General features: G+C 38.4%; 1 protein-coding gene across 9 annotated transcripts in view; it reads left to right on the top strand.

Annotated features, from left to right (window-relative positions):
• The window catches only part of HS3ST5 (heparan sulfate-glucosamine 3-sulfotransferase 5), a 230965-nt gene that overhangs the window by 176062 nt on the left and 37064 nt on the right, over window positions 1-17839 (top strand). Inside the window, exon 1 of one of the 9 annotated variants that reach the window (XM_045572586.1) lies at window positions 2101-2329. The exons of the other annotated variants lie outside the window; for them this stretch is intronic. The gene's annotated coding sequence lies outside the window, so the exon portion shown is untranslated. Of the gene's footprint in view, window positions 1-2100; window positions 2330-17839 lie in introns of those variants that run through there. 9 annotated transcript variants of the gene reach the window in all.

The raw sequence follows: 17839 nt of genomic DNA on the forward strand, positions 1-17839 counted from the left end.
AGAAGCCAGGCAGCTGGTATTCTAACATATGCTTGGAAAAAAGAGATCCAGCCCAGCCGGTATGACTCAGAGTTTGAACTTTGACCTATGAACCAGGAAGTCATGGTTAGATTCCCATCAGGGCACAGGCCTGGGTTATGGTATTGATCCCCAGTAGGGGGCATGCAGGAGGCAGCCAATCAATTATTCTCTCCCATCGTTGATGTTTCTATCTATCTCTCTCACTTTCTCCTGAAATCAATAAAAATATATTTTAAAAGAAAGAGAGAAAGAAAGAAATTCAGAGAGCAGCAACAGATCCTCCTTGAGGTATCCTGGACATTGTAAAATCATGGTGATACAATCTTGGAGACACCAAATATTTTTTTTAAATATGTTTCATTGATTTTTTACAGAGAGGAAGGGAGAGAGATAAAGAGCTAGAAACATCGATGAGAAAGAAACATTGATCAGCTGCCTCTTGCACATCCCTCACTGGGGATGTGCCCACAACCAAGGTACATGCCCTTGACCGGAATCGAACCTAGGACCCTTCAAGTCTGCAGGTTGATGCTCTATCCACTGAGCCAACCAGGTTTCTGCTTGGAGACACCAAATATTAACCTATGCAAAGAATTATTAAATTTCCAAGGTAATATTTTGTACTTGCAAGTACATGTGTTCCTTACAAAATGCATGTGAGCCAAGGACCCATCACCAAGGACAGGCCCATTTGTCTGGAAAAAAACAGCTGGATTTCTGAGCTAGTTGTGAAGGTCAAGGCTATGGGTTAGCATGCTGAATGGTATCATGTATCTGTATACTTGCAGAAAATGTTAATTGTGTTCAAAAATTGATTTAGCTAAAGAGGAGAACTCGTTATAGTTAGAAACAGGAAACTGACCTTGAATGTCAGAATTTGGATTTGATTTTATTGCACAACAATTATTTATTAATATATTTTCATTTTTTATGCTTTTGAAAGAAATTTTTATTTGCTCTTTTCACTTTTTTTCCCTTCTCCGTTTATTTTAGACACATCTTTAATTGTTTGAAACATTCAAACTCTGAAATGAAAGAACTAGAAGTCATTTAACTTGGACTCGTTTGTCTCATTCCTACAATGAAAGTCTGGGGCTAGGACATTTCTGAGATCTCTTTCAGTTCACAGTTGTGAGTTTGGGCAGTGTAAAAATAATAATAATAAATACTGTACAGATATACTTGACACTGAATAGACAAGTTGTTTTCACCTGCTTAATGATTCCATTTTTAAGTAGATTTCTGCAGATTGAGAGTTCGGTAGATCAGATGTTACAATCTTTGTAAATGATGATAATATTGTGAGCCAAGAGTCCTCCCTGTCTCTGTGCTTTTGTGCCCCATACTTTATTGTTCAATAAATACTCCTCCAAAGGTGGGGAATGTGTTGGTGGTGAAGGCCTAATTGGTTGTATGTCTGGCAATATATTTGTAGCATATCCTATATAATACTATATAATAAAGAGCTAATATGCAAATGGTCTCACACCCTTATACCCTCGTACTATGGCCAGGGGACCTGAGGCCAGGCTGGAGGATATGGAGCCACGCCCCCAGCTTGTTGGAGCTTGACCAGGGACCTGAGGCTGCACCCTCTCATGCAACCCGGCCGGGCTTGACAGGGGTGGGGCTGGCTGGGTCTGGGTCTGGCATGATTTCAAGGTGCACGCGAGTGGGCAGGGACTTGACTCTGGGTCCCACAGCACACCCAGACTCTGACAGGAGGGAGATATTCCCATACATTTTACTAATTTTTTTTCATCTCTGACACTTCCATTATAGAGAAAGGGCAAACAGCAATATTAAAATATTTCCTCTAATTCTCTTTTAATCTGCATGAATTTTGTTCACCAGGTGATTAGTGTTAACCTAAGTGTAGTTTAACTTTCCTAGGCGATTTGTTTTCTTCCAAATTTATGTTAACATGGATTATCATGAAAATAAAGCACACGTTAAAGACACCAGCTATATCTAATGTTGCAATCATTCCAAACTAAACATAATCCACCACCTATTGAAAATGACCTCCAGAGAAGAATTTCCAACTGTACTGGTATGCAATAAAGGCTCAGTCGTAATCTCTCACTCTCCCCTCACATTCCCTGGGACTTCTGAAGCATAGAGTCACTCCATAACCATGGAGACTGTGTCCTTCACAGCTATATCCCCAGACCTAGACAGCCTTCCAAAAAGTAGGGGCTCACTAATGTCTAAGGGATGAAAGAAAGCATGTTTATGTGAAGTGGCGAAATAAGTTTAAGAACAACACCAAAGGTTGGCATCAGAGAACAGCGTGGATCCTGCAGAGGTGAGTCCTGAGGGCTTGGGACAGTCAAGGTAACCTTTATTTTAAAATAAACTTTAAGGGCTCATCAGACATTCTGGAAACCAATGGCAGCAGGGATGGCTAATCAGAGCGGCCGGAGGTACCAGCTGGGTCTTTATTTCAGCAATACCCAAACCAGGCTCATCCCCAGGGACAGAGGCTGCTGTCTGGGCTGGGCGAGGGCAGAACCCCAGTCTCATTAAAAGGGAGGCAAGGTCAAGGAAGGCAGAAAGCCCAGCACATAGTCCCTAGGCTGCTCTTCAGACAGGACGATCAGTGAGTAGAAAATAAGAAGTGAACAGAACTAAGATCTAATAATAATTTCTTAGTCATCACTCATAACTATATTCCACCTCCAAAAATAAACAGATATGCAAATAAATCAATCACTGTTTTAAAATAAACATTCAATTTCTTTCCAAAGACTCTGCAAAGATCTTTAATGATCTATAATAAAAAATTAATTAGTGTAATATGCTAATTAGATTGGACATCCTTCCAGATGTCCTTCTGGATGACATTCCAGAGGAAGCTGGGGCTGTGAAGGAAGCAAGGGTCCCAGGTGCCAGACGGAAACTGGTGCCAGCAGCTGGGGGAAGGAAGGCCTACTTTTGTATGAATTTTCTGCATCGGGCCTCTAGTATTATAATAACCAAATATTGGAGAAAACTTAATATTCAAATACAGTGGTTGGTTTTAAAAATATGTGGGATAAACATATATTAATACTATACAGCCATGTAAAATTATTTATAAGTATTCTTTTAATATGTTATTAGGTGAAAAAATAAGGTAATAACTAGTATTTACATTTTAGCATAACTCTTTGCCTACAAAGAAAGGGTCTAAAATGATATGACGAGATATTACTAGTGGCTTTTATTCTGATATTGGATTACATGGATTTTTCTTTTCTGCTTACGTAAAATTTTTAGTTTTTCTATAATGAACATGTATGACTTCTAAAATAAGATTAAAGCAACAGTCAAAACCGGTTTGGCTCAGTGGATAGAGCGTCAGCCTGCGGACTGAAAGGTCCCAAGTTCGATTCTGGTCAAGGGCATGTACATTGGTTGCGGGCACATCCCCAATAGGGTGTGTGCAGGAGGCAGCTGATCGATGTTTCTCTCTCATCGATATTTTAGCTCTCTATCCCTCTCCCTTCCTCTCTGTAAAAAAAATCAATAAAATATATTTTTTTAAAAGAAAAGAATAAAGCAACAAATTTTTTAAAAATTAACAAGCAATCCTTGTTCTTTGGGGCACCAGGTTATAGAAAGGCCTCTGAGTACGATGTCACATGTCTTTCCACATGCTGAGAAATGGGCTGACTCTTTGGTGTGTGCCTCTGCTCCCTGGAGTGAGTCTGCCCACAGGAGCTTCCAGCACAGAGGTTCCCACTTCTATTGTAGCTGAAGAATTTTGAACATTGTTATGTGGAATGTAAACCATGGGTCAGAGCAGCAATACAAAAACAATAAGAGTAGTTTTGCTTCAAGAAATCCAACTCCATTTAAAGGGCCTGAATTCCCATTTATAAGCCTGAGGAACATTAGAGTTTGAACGCTTTTTGTTTCCTTTCAAATCTACATTAATATTTGGCTCCGCGTTCATAGGGAAGCAATTCAGCACTGGAGGTACAATTTTTCTTCCAGAATGCTAAAATCACTTTAGCCGTTTGGCTTGTAGTAAATGGTGAGTTGTAGTTTCAGATGCCAAGTTTTCCTCCAATTATAGGTGTACATTACTGGGACTTATGAAAGGAAAGGGAAAAAAACACATGCAAAACCTCCCTTTTTAATTCTTGGAATTCAAGTCCTAAAGGAAAAAAAAAATCTAGAAGCTCTTAAAAGAAGAGAACTACCCTCAGCTATAAATTAGAAAAGCCAGTTTGACCATTGCTTATCATTTTACAGAAGATTTTTATTTTATTTTATCTGAGTATACTCTTTTGTATTAAATATGTTTCTGGACTATACTGAAAAGTAACTTAGTATTTTGCATGTGACTTACTAGAAAGATTCTCGAAATGTGGCTTATAAATCATTAATGTCCCATGAGTTTCTAACTTGTCTTCTAGTTGAAGTGAAAAGAGAGACCAAAATGTAATCCCATAAAGAAGCAGTTTTTTCCTGTGGGATTAAATCCATTGTTTGCTTAAAGCACACACACGTGCATGCACTTTCACACACATGCACATTAAATTAATATTTGAAAAATGTAAAATAGTAGTGCCATGTAATCTTAGAGTTAGATGTGAAAGGCATCAAGGTAAAGAATACAAATGTTGAAATCACAGAAAAATTGATTTCAAGTTTTAGTTTAGTTAGTTATTATCTGAGTGTAGGGCCAAATTGATCTCTCTGAGCTTCAGTGTCTCCTGTTTTTAAAAAAGGATAAGGAACCCTTACACAGAAGGCTTGAAAAATTAGAGGGGAGAAGATATGTAAGGATCTTCTCATAATCGCTAACAAGTACTAAGTGTTAATAAATGCTAGTTGAGGGCTTGTTGGTTTATTATGTTTGTTTCACTTTATTGTAAGCACCTTGAGGGTAGGAACTATATCCTCTTTGGATCCCTTAATGTTTTAGCACAATTTCTAACTCCTACTAATTGCCTAATAAACATTTGTCAAATACATTAATGGATTACCCTGCAATGACTGAGAGCTGCTCATCAGGATTATTCTAACTCGATCATAATCCTATATAATAAAATGGTAATGTGCAAATAGAGTAGACCGAATGGCAGAACAACTGAACAACCAATCAAAGTGTAATATGCTAATGATATGCTAAGGATGTTCAACCACTTGCTATGATGTGCACTGACCACCAAGGGCACAGACAACTGGTCGGCCAGTTGCTCTGATGGGCACCAGGAGGGCAGATGCTCTGACTGGTAGGTTAGCTTGCTGCTGGGGTTCAGCTGATCAGGACTGAGTGAGATGGGCTAGACATGCCCTGGAGTCCTCCTGTGGTCCCTCCCCAGCCTGATTGTTCGCTGATGGCGTCCCTCGGCCTGGTCTGCACCTTCTTGCAATCCAGGACCTCTTAGAGGATGTCAGAGAGCCAGTTTCAGCCCAATCCCCGGGCCACTCCCCTTGGGAGGGCACCAGACACCGGGCTCATGGCTGGCAATCAGGACTGATTGGACACTAGCCTGTGGCAGGCACAGTGGGGTCAGAATGAGCAGGAGTAGCAGGTAGGAGCTGCAGGCAGCGTTGGACTGCGGATTTCAGCCCAATCCCCTCAGGCCACCCAGAGGAACCCCACCCACGCACAAATTCATGCACTAGGCCTCTAGTGTGACATAATAGAACTCCCCAGATTTCCCATTCCTTTTAGGCTTTATTATTTCAATATCACATAAATATTTTCTCTAAATCTTTTGTATTCACTTCTCTGAAAGCTGGAGTACATTTTAATGCCCAGTGTTCCCCACTTTAGTAGCTATTGTACTTATTCTCCCATGTTTCCCATTACTTTCTTAGAATTAAGCAGTTCTTCCTTATTGAGCCAATATAATTTCAATTTGCAGTTCTCATCACTGCCTCCCCAGCTTTTGAAAAATCACAGTGTTGCTTTTGAAAGATCATTTTATTTCCTGGATGAGTCAAAAATGTATCAGCTTCTTCCATTTTATCAGGACAAAATTTCTGACATCTCAAAAGGATAAAGTCTCTGAGTGGTCTGATCACTGTGAGTCTTAACCACCTGTGTGAGGAAAGCATGTGAATGACACATCCACATGAATTCAGTTTTCTACTGCTCTGCTTACTTTCCCTCAGGTACTGTGTGTTCCACTATCCCCTTTAGGTTTGTGGATATCCACTCAACATGTACATGTTTTTCTAATCTCTCATTCCCTTCAGTGTAGCTGCTCCTTGTGAATAAGGTTAACTGTATCAGGACGGTGTACAGGGTGGGCAAAAGTAGATTTATAATTTTTCATGTGGAAACTAATACAATAAGTAATAAGTAATAATACAAGAATAAACTGTGTTTCTCATACTCATAACTATAAACCCACTTGTGCTCTATTCTGTATATTATGCTTTGATTACAAACAACCCACAAATCTAAGCAGTTTAAAATTGTTGTTGTTTTTTCTCTTTCTCAGACTTCATATCCACCATGGATTGAGTGTTCTTCTGTTCTGTTTGGCCTCGGTTCAGTACCAAGTCAATAGACCAGCTACTCTCTGGAACACAGCCAAATACTAGGTGCTATGACAGAGCGCAAGGTCTATGGCATGTCTCACACTAGCTCTTAAAGTTTTCACTAGATGCAAGGTGTGTCATTCTTGCTCATACTTTAATGGCAAGAGCAAGTCCTATGCCATGCCTGTCTTAAAGGGGAATGAGGCATACCCTCCTACAACCTGTATATAAGAAGAGCCAGAAATAACTGGTGAAGCAACTAATGCCTGAGAATTCTGCCAATTCATTCTGATCATGACTCCTGTCTCACCTGAGCGTGCTCAGATTTACTTCTGTATTTTAAAATTTCAAGTTCACTTAATGTATTAACCATTCACTCCCAAATAGAAAATGGGAACCAGTAGTCAATATCATGGTTAATAATAGGAATAACCCCATATAACTGCTTTATTATATATACATTGTTTTTAACACAGGTAAGCCAATCCTTAAGAAATCAACAGTTTGAGAATTAGTAGACAAAACTTAGATTTGCCTCTTGGAATCAACTTATTTCCATATGTTACTTTTTCCCACTGAAAATTACGGCTATCTTTTATGATATGTAGGAACGGCTAAGCTAGCAAGAATTTATACTTGTCTCCTCAGACCCTTAATGGTACTTCAAGATACCTGCCTTAAAAATTTATAAATCTGATCATAATACAGAAAACCCACAACTAGAGGAATAAAGGAGTTCTCCTTGCCACAGAGAGAAGGCCCTGTGAATGTTAATATCATCATTAATTCCCTCTGTAACCTGAGGCAAATCACTTAAGTGGTAGCTGTTTCTCTTTTCTGGTCCAAGGATAATATTAACATACTTCTCCAGTTCTTGTGAGGCATAATATATAGAATTGATTACAAGAGCACTTTCAGAATAGGAGACACTGTAGAGACATTTGATGTGCTCTGAATTCCCAGTGCTCCTCCTAGAGGTGAATATCTACCAAGGGAGAGAAATGTCTGAGGCGAGGGGTTGTTCTATAGGGTAAAGAAGTCTATGCCTGAATTCCCAATTAGGCAGAGTCAGGTATCTCTGTTGTGGATTATATTTGGGCTGTTTGATGTACTGATCTTCTTCCTTTCTTTGGGCATTTTTCTGCTTTCTGTCCTAACCACTTGGGAGAGCAGATAAAATTCAAATTAGTCCTTTTTTGCCTGGTGTGGAATCTCTAGAAAAAAGTTAGATTGGGGAGCTGGTTATAAATAATACTGTGCTTTAGGTTTAGAGTTAGAGTACACGTCATTACAGTTGTTTAGCATTTAATGTTTGCAAAGTGCTTTCACAACGTGTATGATCTTATGTGGGCCTTAGGATAACTCTGTAAAATGGGCATCATTGAAATATGCAGAGAGGAGACCTCAAGGTTGAAAAGATTCAGTATATTGCTCAAAGTTGTCACACTAAGAACTGACAAGCTCAACCCTAAATTTTCTGATTGTGCAAGGAGCAATCTTTCATTCCACTGTTCCAGGCTGCCTTTATGCTTCCTGGCTATGAACCCTATGACCAGATAAAACCAACATAGGGTATAAAAGTGGAGAATTGGTTGAAGAAACAAGCAGAAAAGTGCTTATCAAAGCCAAATTCAAGATATTTTGCTGAAGAATTAAAAGGAACTGTTCCTTCAAGATTAATTTTAGTATTCTAATGAATTAAAATTAATTCAGTTAATCAGTTATTTCTCACCAGAGCAATCAGCCAGAATGGGAGGGGGGGATATTTATAACTCCTAGTAAAAATGATGACTTGATTTCTTAATAAAGGTATTAGCCAATAACTCAACTCCATCTCCCCCCACTAAATGAATAAAGAAGAATAAGGAGAGTTAATTTTTATTTACTCATTATGCATTCATTTACTACCACTTGCCTACAAGTTGTAGCCTGATGGATGGAGGGAGGGGGAGGACAGGTAAGAAAACAGATTACTATAATTCAGTAAATGCTGTAATATAACAAAGGCTGGTACTGAACCCAAAAGGAAAGGTTAAGAAAACTTTTAAGAAGAGGCAGCCATTGAGGTAAAAGTTAGCTGGGTCAATGGTGGGGAATGGAGTTCCGGTTATTAGAGCAGAAGCACAGAGCTCTGCTTGGTAAGCAGATTAGGAAGGCAGTGGAAAGCAGAGGGAGATGGGCTAGACAGGGCAGCAAGGTGTAGACCTTCAACACTTGGTCTAGCTTGCTAAGAAATGCTAACTTTTTCTTGCTGTTAATCCTCATCCAAGGATATTCTTCCCATTAATTTTTTTTTTCTAGAAAATGGAAGAGAGAGGTAAAGACAGAGAGAGAAAAACATTTAGGTGAGAGAGACACATAATTTGGTTGCCTCCCCCATGCACCCTGACAGGGGCCAGGGATAGAGTTTGCAACCGAGGTACATGCCCTTGACCAGAATAGAACCCAGGATCCTTCAGTCGGAAGGCTGACATTAACCACTGAGCTACTGGCCAGAGCTAACTTTATTCTTAATGCTGTTGGAGCTGCTGATGAATCTGCACAACATAGAAAGTCTGAATGTGCAGCAGAGAAATTCGGGATCTTGGGAGGACTCAGAAACCTGCAAGGAGGTTGTTAGTTAAATCCAAGCAAGAACCAAGATAGGGAGTGGTTCTGCTATTTGCTGCATGTTATTTAGCTCACACCTGGGCAAATCAGAAACTATAATCCAGTTTCCTAATTCCTAGGCTGGCGTTTTTTCTCCCATCCATAATGCCTTCCCGTTTCTTTGGCATTTTCTTTCTGTAGAAAATTCTATTCCTTCTGTAAAGTGTACAAAGATGCCAGAACATTTTAAAGGTAATCTCCTGAGTATTTATCATGGTGATGCTAACGTTTAGACACTTCTCACCGGCAATCCCATCCATGCAATCTTATTTGGTTTTCTTCTCAGAATGTGCAAGCTATTTTTAACTTCTGCGGGTAAAAATCAAGATGCCCTAAATGTCTCCAGTTAAATAATTTAAACTTAAAGTTTTAACTTTTCTTTATATTGCAGTTTGGAGAATAAAGCAAAGCAGTTGTTTTATTTCATTCTTTAGTTATCAAAAGATAACTGTTCATTGTTAATGAGAATTGTAGGGCCAGTTCACTGCAGTGATAAATTCAGAGCATAAAAGATCATATATCAACACGACCTCACTAACCTTCTCTGAACTAAATGACAAACTGCTAGAAATAGCCTTTGGATCAGGTCACGGACACACTAAAATACTTACCCTTCACCACAGAACTCTATTGAACCCTATCTATCATTTGCCACCTTCAATCACAGAAGCCTGCTTCAATGCTACACAGAATTTCAAACAAGAAATAAAAGGAGAGGAAAACTTGCTTCAAATAGCCCAACTTCTGATTTTATTTAACATTTCTTTGAACTTTTGAAATAATGTGGGGAAAGGTCATAGCCAGTTACATTATGCTTCTTGCATTTGTAGAATTGTGGTATAAGGGAAAGATAGGGTTTTAGAGACAATAGGTATCAGCCTGGTGTCTATGCCTCACTTTCTCCTTCTATAAGAGGTTAATATCATATCAGTGCCAAGACTGATGTATGACATTACTCTTTTCTTAACAGCAAAATGAAACCCAGCTAATAGAGACTGTTAAGCTTTCTAAGAGACTAGTGGGATTCCACCAATGGGTTCTGAGACTGCCATCTTCTTGTTATGTATACTTACTGCACATACTTCAACCCCATCTTCAAATAAATTCCATTAATTCTTGTTCTAAATTTATCTATGAAAGACTTCTTCATCCATTTAGAAAATCAGGGTTTTAAATAAATCATCTTCAGGGAAACACTCCTCAACCACTATTAACCACTCTAACATTCATGTGTTATTTTCATATATTTTTCATGTGAGAAAGAAATATTTGGGAGGTATAAAAATTAAAATGTATTCTTACATAGGATGTTGAACTACATAGTTTGCTAATGAGTAATTAGTGAGATTTTGCATTTAACACAGCATTTATGCATTTGAACCTCTGCTGTAGAGCCTAAGATCATCAGAAAACACAGATATTTACATTACGATTCATAACAGTAGCAAAATTAGTTATGAAGTAGCAACGAAAATATTTTATGGTTGGGGGTCACCACAAAATGAGGAACTGCATTAAAGGGTCACGGCATTAGAAAGGTTGAGAACCACTGGTCTAGAAGGATGGGATTTGGGGCTCAATGGAACAGATTGGCTGCCAATTGGCTCATGGTCAGTTAGTTCATCCACTACTACTATATGTGGAAAACAGATTGTATATGTAGCAATGGAAACAGGTTAGGGAAATGGTGAAAGATGCTGTATTTCCCAACTATTTATACTTCCCTTTTTCTATAAAGGAACAAGTACAAACTGAGGATAAATTGACGAAAGGCAGTGTGGAGATTTGAGGAAAGAAAAGTTGTGAAATAATCACCTTAGAGAGCGAGAAAGTGAATTTATAGAAAAGTGTTGTGATAAGATTGTCCTGAAATGTCACGAGGTCAGTTCTGATGTCATCGTATTTGAAATGAGGTCAGTTAGCAGGTTTGTGAATTTCCTAGTGGCTGGCTCTGTGGGTGCTGACATAGAGTAAGTAGATAGTTAGGTTTAACCATGGGTATTCATTTGCTATTGCTGCTATAGCACCACAAATTTAGTGGCTTTAAACAACACCAAGTTCTTATCTGACTTTGCTGGAAGTCAGAATTTAAAGGTGGGTCTCAATGGGCTGAATTCAGGGTGTCAGCAAGGCTGCGTTCCTTTAGGAGACTCTAGGGAAGAATCTTTGCCTTCTCCAGCACCTCAAGTGCATTTCTTGGCTCATTTCTCCCTTGGATCTTCAAAGCCAGCAACTCTGGCCAGGTTCTTTTCATGTCGCTCCTCTGCTTCTCCCTCCTCCCATGTGACCACCTCAGGCCCACCAGAGAATACATGATAATCCCCCATGCCCAGGCCCACTAATTAGCAATATTAATTCCATCTACAGCTTTAATTCCCCTTTGTCATATCACTTCACATATTCATACTTTGGGGATTAGATTGTAGACATCTTTGGGGAGTCATTATTTTGCCTAATACTGTATCAGTCTGCTCTGAGTGTCATAATAAAATATCACAGCCTGGGTGTTTTAAACAACAGGGATTTCTTTTCTCGAAGTTTGCAAGCTGGAAATTGGAGATCAGGGTACCTGCATGGTCGTTTCGGATGAGAATTCCCTTCCTGGTTTGCAGTTGGCTTCCTTCTCCCTGTGTCATTTACATGGCAACTGGGGGTGGGGCGAATGCTCTCTAGTGTCTTTTCCTATTAGGACACTAATTCTATGGGATCAGGGTCCCTCCCTTATGTTGTCATTTAACCTTACCTCCTCATAGGCTCTGTCCCCAAAGAGTCACATTGGGGGTTAAAGCGTCAATGTATGAATTTGGAGGGGATACAATTCAATCCATAGCATACACCGTGGTTGGCATTTTACCAGGTAAAGTATGATGAAATGAAGGAAGGAGAGTGAGAAACTTGAGTGCTTTCAAGGAATGGTTATAAAACTAACCCATAGAACCCAAGCTGTAAATAGAGTGTGAGGGAGAGAGAAGGATGGTTTACAAGGGAAATTTCTGTTGTTTAATCCACCTCATCTATGATGTTACAGAGCCACAGCAGACTGATCCAGTATTAGGAAATATAACAATTCCCCAAAGATATCCATGAATTAATAATATCCAGTAATGATGTCAATGAGGTCAGGAAACTTCTGGCATGGCAAATCAGCAAGCTGGAAGAACAGGAGGCAATGGTCAGAGGGCAGGAGATTTAGTAAAAATGGGATTTTGGCCCAGGCGGAGTAGCTCAGTGGTTAACCATGGACCTATTAATCAGGAGGTCATGCTTTGATTCCATCAAGGCATATGCCCAGGTTTCAGGCTCAATCCCCAGGGTGGGGCATGCAGGAGGCAACTGATCAATGATTCTCTCTCATAATTGACGTTTCTATCCCTCTCCCTTCTTCTCTGAAAATAATAAAAATATTTTAATGGGATTTCAGAAGTTAGGGTTATTGGAAATGGCAAGGTTTCTGAGTTTTAAAACTGAATTACCCAAAGAAACTAATAAAAATTTATTTTCCTCTAAAGGAACTTAGGCACCTAGAATTGCCCCAAGGAGATAGTAAGATTCCAGGATGCTTGATTTTTTAAAAATAGTAAGTGAAGTTTATCCATCTTGAAAAGTAAACCCAGTTTCCCATTTTGTCTCTGGTCCATCCTTCAGCTTCAGCGAGGTGGGAGTAGGGAGAGCAGAGCAGGTGGAGTAGGGAGAGCAGAGAAGGCTGGGTAGGGAGAGCAATATGTAGAGGCTTTTCTATCGCCCAGGGAAGCAGAGGCCATAGATTGACGCAGAAGACTGATGCTCTTTGGGAGGAGGTAGTCTTTCTCTTTGGGGACTAGGAAATGACTTAGAAAATTATGTATAACTGCTTCCACTACAATGTGGCAGTTATTTAGGATGCCTTCCATGGTACCTAGGGAACATTTTGTATCCAATTTGCTAAGGATATTTCTATTTTGAACTTAAAACTGTTTCATGCTTTATTTTGCAATACAAATATGGGTCATCTCATTGCAGCGCTCATTGAAAGATTTCTCTCTGGCGTACTATGCCCAGAAAGCATTGAATTAGTTCTGCTCTATGGAAACCAGTACAAAATTGTCTGAGAAGAGCATAGTTTCTAGTCACATTATTGAAATCTCTTTTTTTTTCCTTCCAAGTCCATGCATGTCGTACTTTATTCCAAAGCAGTGCAAAATGACAGCTTACTGAAAACAAGAGGCCATATCTTTATGCTCTCTGTAGTTTGGGGGTGAATATGAGTTGGATGAGAAGTCTATTGAATAAAATTAGGGAATTAATGAAATGGTATATTATCTGTTCTGAGGTTAGTAACTAATTGAATGCAATTATTGCAACAATATTATTATAAAATGAGGATTTGCCTGTGCCTTTTGAAGAGAATTTAGAAACAGGTGTTTGTTTTAACTAGTGAGAAACTAGTTCACTATCCATGTTTTAAACATGTTACTGAAATAATAGACACACTACATTATGGAATATGCAAATACAAGTTGCAACTCTTTAAAAATTCATGTGATTATTTCCATGACACATTTAATAGTCTCACACGTCTCATCCCATATCACACCCTTTGTTCACACTCTCATATCCCTCTTTCCTCCTTTCTTTCAACTTTGTAATCTCCTAACCTCCTGTGAAGCCCAGCTTTTCCACAGAGACTTCTTTGACCCTGAGCTCCACACACTGCTCATCTCTGACTTCCTTTTGGCCTGGGGTTAGTACCACTATCCTCAAGTCAAATGGTCTCTGTTGATTAGGTTTAACATTTAACAGTATAATGTCTGTAAGGAAAAATTAAATCGCATCCCTACAGAACCTGCCTGCTCCTGGGCACAGAGTCATGCTGAAAAACATGCTTTATTTATAGATTTGGTGAATAATTGATACATGCCTCAACTCCCCACTCCATCTCAACCCAGCCCAGCTACCAGCAAGGGGGCACATTAATGGTCAGCAGTTTTGTCTCTTGGTGTAAAAAAATAATAAGTACCATACCTTCCACTAAACTTCTAATAGATGCAAGAGTTACTTCTATTAGGAGAGAACTAGAGGAATGCTGTACACATTTTTAGCAGCTATTGAGGTAGAAGTGACATACAATAAACTTTAATATATTAAGTGTACAATTTGATAAGTATAAACATGTATATACCTGTGAAACCATCACCCTCTTGTCCCAAAAACAAGTTATCATGCTTTTTTGTAATCCCTTTATGCCAGTTATTGATTTATTGCATCTCAGCTCCAAAAAAGCAGTTTTCCAAAAGCATTTGTGTGTGTGTGTGTGTGTGTGTGTGTGTGTGTATTAACACTAATAAAAGAGTAAGGTGCAAATTGACTGTACCTTTGTGACACCCACCAGCCAATCAGGAATGGGTATGCAAATTAACACAACAAAGATGTTGAGTTAATTTGCATATGCATGCACCAAGTGACCAGGGGCAGGGCAAGACACTTGTGTCCTTGCCATGGCAATGATGCAGGCATTTTTGCACCACTCCAGCTGCTCCAGGCCTTGGCAGCATGAGAAGGTGGAAAGGTGGCTCCAGCCAGTGGCAGCCAGAGGAAGGAAGGCCCATTTTTACACGAATCTTTGTACATCAGGCCTCTTTCCCTCTCCCTGCCTCTCTGAAATCAATTAAAATAATAAATAAAACCCATAAGAAGGAAAAATAGCCAGAAAAACAAGGTGTTTCCTTCTTAATTTCTTACTCAATTTTAGTCAGTAATTTGGGCATTGGTGAAGGTTATAAACTATATTTGTTTCCCGTTACTTCTCAATATAATTTGTAACAATATTTTTTTTGCCATTTCTGAGATGAGTTCCATGGAATAATTTTTAATATGCCATCTACTGATCTCCTAATTTTAGCAACAGTAACAGAAAGTAAGATTTGATAAAATACCTAACAACCTTCCTTGTTTTCATGTTCAACTTTTATATTGTACCTGACATTTCATAATTACTGTGAACAAATGAATTCATGGATAGACTTAAACTGTATTCAGGTATTAGCTTCAGCTCTAAACTAGCAAGGAGATTTTGTCAAAAGTAAACTTCAATTCCACCCTAATTATTCTTCCATACTATTTGGACACTTCTTCTGGGCAATCATTTTATCTGTAGTTGTCACAAATCAGGACATCATTTTTATGGATTGCATAAAAGAGATATTTATAGACAATATGTTAAAAATATGGATATATGACTATTATATGTAGTTTTTACTATACTTTTATTTATAGAAAAATACAAATAGAACATTTTGAGTAGGAAAGGGTGAGTTCTTTTATGTAAGACTTTTTTATTTATTCAGTTCAGGGAAATTTTATGGAGGGCTGACTCTAAACAGCATTTTTTTGTTGTTGTTAATAGTATTTCTTAATTTGTTATCTCTCTACTAAATAATGGTATTTTATCATTTCATTTGATAGGTCTATTTTAATCCAGAGATGGCTACTCTTAGATTAGTCATCTGATGGATGATAATGCAATTTATTTAATTCAAGTAAGGACAGCTCTTGCATTTCTGGGAATCCCATTATCCCTAAAACTTTGTCCTATCTTCTTTTTTTTTTTTTTTTTTTTAATGAAACTACCTCCTTGTGCTTATTAATCAGCACAGTGTTTTCCCACAGGTCATATAATATCTACTTACCCTAAACACCCCAAAGTCAAGAAAAATTAGAGTTTATCACTCTAAATTGATTTGTTACATTTAGATCAAAACAACACCACAGCTATTGGATAATCAATGTAAATTTTGCTAGTGCCACAGAGTTGAGCCCATCTGTGCAAGAACATGTGTGCAACCTACTTCATGATCTGTATCTTCTATGCAATGTTAACTTGATCTCACTAAGTAGTTTCATAAGACAAAAACCAAATATTTTCTAAAAATATTCTAATTGTAGAACATGAGATGTGTCCATAGGAGACATGTACATTAGTGTATCGAAATATTTATTGACATAGAAAACTACCTGAGCAGTTTATGAACTTAAGACTTGTTTCAGCTAGTTATCTCAGCAGATATACTAGTAGTGTTCATCTTACATTGACAGTAGTGACTGAAAGAAAAAGAAGTTAGAACTTTTCAGCAAATTTTATTCTTGAAAATTATTTCTAAGCTGACAACAGTATTTCTCCACAGGGAGAAGATGTTATTGTGGTTTTATTTCCTAATCAAATGAATATAAATACAAAATATAATCTATATTATATCACAATAGCAAAAATATAAATGTAAACTTTTATTAGACAAAACAGTAAAAGTATGCTGCCCTTTGTACTGACCAGAACCAGTGAACTAATTACTAATCACTCAAGGAAGTGAAAATCATACTTCACAAGGCCAAGCAATCCCCCTCTACTATGTAGTAAGCTACAGTTAAAATTTTACTAAAATGTCTTTGGCATAAAATTTAGGACTTTTGAGCGATCGTGTGGCTTTTTCAACTCTCCTAAAGCTATCCATAGACATTTGAGCTGCTGCCTTCTTTTTCCTAATGTATTTTTCCATGTACTAAGCAAAAGCTTTCATTCACAATTGTCCTATTGATTTCAAAATCACCTCAGCATAATGTAGCCACTGTTGATAGCTATGAGAGTCTTTCACTCTTAACTAGGAGGCCATAAAAAAAAAATCACCAGGTTATTAGCACAAACTTTTTTCTTTTTCAGAGAGAATCATTGATCAGCTGCCTCTTGTACACCCTATATTGGGGATCAAGCCCAAAACTGAGGTATGTGCCCTGACCAGTAATCAAACCATGGTTCATAGCTCAACACTCAACCACTGAGCCATATCTCTTAGAAATTGTGAAGATGGGCAGGTATCCCAGAGCACACTTGTTGAAAATCTGTCAAAGATTTTTTTGTTTGTTTGCTTGTTTGTTTGGGGTGTGTGTGTGTGTGTGTGTGTGTGTGTGTGTGTGTGTGTGTGGTGTTTTATTAATTTAGAGAGATGAAAGGGGGGAAGAGAGAAACAGGTGGAGAAATAATGTGAGAGAAAAACATCAAACAGTTGCCTCCCACACAACTTGGGTTTGTTCCCTGACCAGAATTAACTCCACCACCTTTTGGTGTACAGGATGATGTTCCAACCAACTGAGCCACACCAGCCAGGGCAAAAATCTGCCAAAGTTTTATTTATTTATTTTTTATATATATATTTTATTGATTTTATACAGAGAGGAAGGGAGAGAGATAGAGAGCTAGAAACATCGATGAGAGAGAGTCATCGATCAGCCACCTCCTGCACACCCCCCACCGGGGACATGCCCGCAACCAAGGTACATGCTCTTGACCGGAATCGAACCCTGGACCATTCAGTCCCCAAGCCGACGTTCTATCCATTGAGCCAAACCAGTCCCGGCAAAAATCTGCCAAAGTTTTAAGTAAATGGACAAAGAGTGGCAAAAACGAAGGTTTTTTAATTAAGACTGAATTGAGGAGGAGGATATTCAAAGCCACAGAAATGGATCTTGTGACATACCCTTAATTTTGGGTAACTTGAAACAAAAGTTTTGGTGTTTTTTTATTTTATTTTATTTGTTGTTTGTGGTGGGGTTTTTTTTTTAAATATATTTTATTGATTTTACATAGACAGGAACTGAGAGGGATAGAGAGTTAGAAACATCTATGAGAGAGAAACATCGACCAGCTGCCTCG

The sequence above is a fragment of the Pipistrellus kuhlii genome, unplaced genomic scaffold, assembly GCF_014108245.1.
Source record: "Pipistrellus kuhlii isolate mPipKuh1 unplaced genomic scaffold, mPipKuh1.p scaffold_m20_p_5, whole genome shotgun sequence".
In the NCBI taxonomy this organism is placed as follows: domain Eukaryota; kingdom Metazoa; phylum Chordata; class Mammalia; order Chiroptera; family Vespertilionidae; genus Pipistrellus; species Pipistrellus kuhlii.